At 36.5% G+C, this 6,000-nt stretch overlaps 1 long non-coding RNA gene across 1 annotated transcript; it reads left to right on the top strand.

Moving 5' to 3' along the window:
* Positions 1 to 2,408: 2,408 nt before the first annotated feature.
* LOC120351000 lies at positions 2,409 to 4,486 on the top strand. Its single transcript, XR_005571154.1, has 2 exons — positions 2,409 to 3,222; positions 3,867 to 4,486. It is a non-coding gene; the product is annotated as an uncharacterized LOC120351000 (long non-coding RNA).
* Positions 4,487 to 6,000: the final 1,514 nt, after the last annotated feature.

Below are 6,000 nucleotides of genomic sequence, written 5' to 3'. Positions count from 1 at the left end.
ATATGTTAGGAGAAAAATTCATTCTTGGTGGTGATTTCAATGCAAAGCACGTGCATTGGGGATCGTGCTTAACAACTCACAAGGGAAGACAGCTCTTTGAAGCAATGAAAGAGATGAGGTGCAAAGCTCTTTCAACTGGTAATCCAACCTACTGGCCCACCGATACGAGGAAAATCCCAGATCTCATAGATTTCTTCCTGACAAAAAATATATCAGTTAACTATTTGCATTTAGAGAATAGTTTCGACCTTAATTCCGACCACTCAACCATCATTATAACTCTGAGTGATTCAATTCTACGGAAGGAAAAAACTTGTCCAGCATTAGCAAATAGCCGCACTGATTGGGATGGCTTCCAACAGATGCTGGAGGAAAGAATAGAATTGAACTCACCATTAAGAAACGAAGAACATATTGATTGGGGGTTGGAGAAGTTTGTGACTGATATCCAACAGGCAGCATGGTGTAATACCCCACAAATCAGAAGAAGAACCACTAGAAATAATTACCCTGCAGAAATCAGAGAAATAATTTTTGAAAAACGAAGAGCTAGAAGGAGATGACAGCAATCACGTTCCCCCCAAGACAAAAGAGTTTTGAACAATCTAACTCAAGAACTAAGGAGAGAGATTCATGTATCAAGGTTGAATCAATTAATAGTTACTTGAGAAACTTGACAGCAAAATGCAGTATGGACTACTCACTCTGGAAGGCAGCTAAAAAAATAAAATGAACCATTCAACAATTTCCTCCTCTCAGAAAGCAGGACAGACAATGGGCAAGGAGTAGTGATGAAAAGGCACAGACATTTGCGGATCATCTTGTAAACATTTTCCAGCCAATCAACTCAGGTGAAGAGGAAACTTTAGAAGCGGATGAGAATATCTTACAGCCGAATCAAGAAATAATGTGTGTCACAGTAGAAGTAGTGAAAAGAGAAATAAGAAATCTGAATAACAAAAAAACCCCTGGATTTGACATGATAACCGGCTCAGTCCTCAAACACCTACCAAGGAAAGCAATAGTGAAATTAACAAACATTTTGAATGCTTCTTTCAGACTTAAATTCGTACCAGGAATATGGAAAGTAGCAGAGGTTATAATGCTACTGAAGCCAGGTAAAGAGCCACATGAAGTATCATCATATAGGTCAATATCATTGTTACCGGTCCTATCCAAGTTGTTTGAAAGGATTTTACTTAGTAGGCTAAAACCAATAATTGAGAGGCAGCACATAATTCCAAATCACCAATTTGGCTTCAGAGTGAAACACTCAACAATAGATCAAGTGCATCAGATTATAAATGTAATAGAGAAGTGCTTAGAAGAGAAAAAAGTTTGTTCAGCAGCTTTCCTTGATATAGGGCAAGCTTTTGATAAAGTATGGCATGAAGGTCTTATTTTCAAGCTCAAAAAAGTGCTACCAAAGCAATATACAGATATATTACAATCCTATCTGACTGACAGATACTTTAGGGCCAGGCATGAAAGTTCATATTCTGATTTGAAGGAAATTAAAGCAGGAGTTCCCCAAGGCAGTGTTCTGGGACCAGTTCTTTACCTACTCTATACCAGCGATATTCCCAGCCTTGATGAGAATACTACAGCAACATTTGCAGACGACACAGCCATATTATCAGTAGACAGTAATATTCATATTGCAACAGAGAAACTACAGAGATCCATCAACAAAATTCAAGATTGGACTAGAAAGTGGAGAATGAAACAAAGTCAATTCACATCAATTTTACCAATAAGAAGGACCTGCCATACCAATAACTATCAACAACCAAGTTGTACCATATGCTAATGATGCCAAGTATCTAGGTATGACCTTGGACGCAAAGCTTTGCTGGAAGGCCCATCTCAAGAAGAAGAGAGAAGAGCTTGGTATCAAATATAAGAAGCTGTATTGGCTGATCAGAAGAAACTCCATTCTTTCAATCCGAAACAAAGTACTTCTGTACAAACAGATATTAAAGCCAGTATGGACGTATGGTATACAACTTTGGGGGTGTACCAAAGACAGCAACATCAATATCATTCAACGTTTTCAAAACAAAGTGCTAAGGAACATTGTGGATGCTCCTTGGTATGTCAGGAACAGCAATCTTCATAGAGACCTGCACGTCGACCTGGTGTCCAGCTGTCCACCGAGATCCAGAGGCATGCGGAGAGGCACGAGGGGCGACTGCACCAACATGACAACATCGAGGCGATCCAGCTGCTAGACAATGGAGGGTTGGTGCAGAGGCTCAAAAGGAGGAAACCGTTTGAACTAGTGTAGTGCTTGTTCAAGTAGTGTCCAGTGAAAGAGCAGAGCAGTGGTTGAGTGAATCTAGCTTCTATAGTGCAGTCAATAAGTGTACATATTAATTAAAAAATAGCAGTAAGAGTTCCTAATGAGAAATTCACTGTTAAAATTTTTCAAGTAGTAATTTAGGATAGAAAAAATTAGCTCATTAGTCTTTAGACTAGATAGCTATAGTATTGACCAATAGAAAAAAAAACAATCAACAAATCAATGCCAAATGGAGATGCACTAAAAATACTCAATAATACAAAATCAGACAAGAAATACAACTACAGAATACAATAATGACAAAATCGAGAATAGTTAATAGATTAATGACAATGGCTGTTGGGTTGGCAACAGATGGAGCAGGAAGGCGCTAAATTCAAAATTACTGAAGAATTTGATCTGAGTTTCAACACACACCCTTATGAGGGTTTGAAATTCAGTTGCACGTCGAGTATTGGTAGAGTATTATACCAATAACTTATCCTGAGAGTAACAGTATTATCTACAACAGTCTTCAACTTTTTGAAGGATTCCCATACATATGATTCACTCTGTATTATATCAATATTGAAAACATCAACATTATAGTCACCCAGAATTCACCTTGGAATTTAATTCTATCGATGTTCAGTGATAGTTCGAGAGTGATTTTCGAGAAAATAAATCGACTTGAAAATTACATTGACAAATGCAAAAAAGTTGTTAAAAATAGTATGGGCATGTGAAAATCACGTTATGAATTATTTCAAGACTTTCACTTTTATATGAATTTCACGTAAAAAACGTTTCCAAATTTACTGTTTTATTATATAAAAAACGTCATATTTAGATTATGTGTGGACTGTATCTTGTCACCGAGTCAAGTCTTATCTATTGTTTGTGAATTGCGCGAAATCCTGTTGATAAATTGTTCCATCCAGGTAAGCATATTCTTAGCCACTAATGTGATTATAGCCCAGTCAACGAAGTGTTATAGAGGGAAAAGTTTGGAAGACAATTTTTGACCCCGCAGTTCTGTTTAGGGTAGTGAGGAGGTAAACATATCAAAAGTCCCCACCCCTACCCCCTGTGCTAAGGTGGTGGGGGTGGTTCAAAGGTACCATTTTTTGGTTCCTCGCATATAACTCGAAAATTATGCATTTTACAGACATGACTATTCTATAAGAAATTAGAGCTTACATAATTTCCTACAATATTGACCAAAATGTTCACTCCCACAATGCAAAAATATTCTTCCCAGAGTGGCCCAACTGGCACGCATTTGTGCCATTTGATTTCCACCCTAGACTGGTGGCACATATATGTGCCTTTCGTGCCACTGACATCATGCAATTTAATCATGTTTTTCTAAGTTACGGTCTATATCAGAGGCCTGAACGTTTACAGGCAGCTGGATAACATAATGACACATATATATGTGTCGCTTGGTTTCTGAATATTAGTTTTTTCATCATGAATATTAATAATGTAAGTTGGTAACACTGTATACTACTGTAAAGCTGACTTTGAATAACAAGTTTTGATAATCTCAATACAGCAGTGGTTTTGCGATTTTGTTTTCTAGATGTGATTTTGAACTTCATAAAGGAGCCAAAACCAAAACAGAAGCGTAATTCAGTAACCGCAAAACAATGATTTTTTGAGTAATAGTGAGATAGATCGTCAGCTATCAGATTCTGAATCTGATGTGAGTGCATTTTTCAGTTTAGATGAATATCTTCCTTCTGAATCAGAAAGTGAATCAAGTTCAGAGACACTGTTATTCAACATTTTATAAACGCGCATCCTTCTCCTCCTGCCAATGTTAGCAGACAACCTCAAAAAACAAGCATCATCTACCATTAAAGCTAGAGAAGCGGGTAAGGTGCCAAAACTGCCGTATATATTCCATAAAAACGACAAACCACCTTCTATGTTTGTAGTGTTTGTACAGATAACAATGACAAACATTTCGGTTTATGTATACGGTACCTGAGTGTTTTAGATCGTGGCACCAATATGACAGCCTCTCTGACATGATTGTTTTATTCGCAAATAATTTTATTACCTAAATGGACAATTTTTATTTCAAAACAAATTGGATGATTCAATTTTCCATCTGTAAGTCAAATTGTATATTTTACTTGGATTTTTATTTTTATATTTTGGAAATATGATCAATAATAATAATTTATGAATGCTGAAGTTTGTGTACTTATTTATAATGTATGTTATAGGCCTTTGATGATACTGCTATTTCCTCATAATTTAAAAAAAAATTGGGATTGTTCAAGTGGTCCATACTCACCATTTTATATAGTACAGACCGAGTGGCACATATATGTGTCACTAGTGAAAAACCCCTAAAAGTTGAAAAACTTGAGAGATTCAACACTCTTCCATAGTAATTAAAATTACTGTTGAGAAAATATTTATTTCAACAAGTTACGGTATATGATTTGGAATCTGTGGAGTATCCTGTATTAATTGACTGGTATATATGAAGTAAAGCTGATTTTTGATTGGTATGAGTTAATTAGTCATGTGGCACATATATGTGCCACCCAGGAGCGAACGTGATAACTTTTTGAATATCGATGGGAAAAATCCATGCTGATCATGAGCTTTCAGAGCATCAAATTCTCTTCAATTTGATGTATAATTTCAGAAGTTTACGCACATCCCCACGACTGTTGCAGCAGCTTCAGTGTTGAGTATAAGATCTTCAGTTATGCAAAAATAGACCCATTGACAAAGGAATTTGGAGAGAATGTTTTGAACACAATTTTTGACTTCGCAGCTTTGTTGGGACCAGTTGGGGGGGGGGGGGTAAACATATCAAAAGTCCCCATCTCTACCCCTTGTGCTACAGGGATGAGGGTGGTTTAAAAGTTGCATTTTTCAATGTTTTGCTTACACGCTCATATCTTGAGGAAAATGCGTTCAACCGACATGACTAACCATTCAGAAATGAAGCTTGATGAATTCTCTACAATATTTGTTCTGTGGTGAATTCTGATATATCCAACAGTTTTCGAGATATACGCTCTTAAAATTGTTAAAATAACAGCTTTCAATCCTATTTTTTATGTTCTACAACCTCCAACAATGCATCGTAAAAATGAATGCTCACCGTAAATTTGTAGAACTTTGTTTTCTCTTCAATTTGATGTATTATTTCACTACTTAATGTTTTCCTTCTATTGTTATAGCAGATTCAATGTAGGCGGTGAAATTTTCAACTCTGCAACAATTGTCAACTTGGCAGTTCCACACCTTCAATAGACGGACTGCAGATGCGTATTTTTGCTATGTTTACCTCCCAACTAGTCTCCATTAAGCTACAAAGTCAAAAATTGTGTACCAGATGTTCTAGACTCAAATTTCATTGTCAAGTGATCAATTGTTACAAAATTAATATTTCACCCCCGCAGACCCCATGATGGGGGGTATTTGTTTTGGGTATAGGGTATTTTTCGATAGCTTCCAAGGTTTCGGAAGCGGGTTGTATCCCTTCCTTTGAGACAGTGTGTCCAAGTACTTTAATTTTTCGGTAGAAGAAGTGACATTTAGATGTATTCAATTTTAGTCCTACGTCTTGCAATCTTTTCAAGGTTTTCTCGAGCTGTTGATATTGCTTATCAAATGATTCTCCATAGCTAATGATATCGTCCAAGTAAATCAAAACTCCTCTATACAAATAATCATTGAATACTTGG

This window comes from Nilaparvata lugens, chromosome 1, assembly GCF_014356525.2.
Source record: "Nilaparvata lugens isolate BPH chromosome 1, ASM1435652v1, whole genome shotgun sequence".
In the NCBI taxonomy this organism is placed as follows: Eukaryota; Metazoa; Arthropoda; class Insecta; order Hemiptera; family Delphacidae; genus Nilaparvata; species Nilaparvata lugens.
This window is presented reverse-complemented; position numbering and strand designations above follow the sequence as displayed.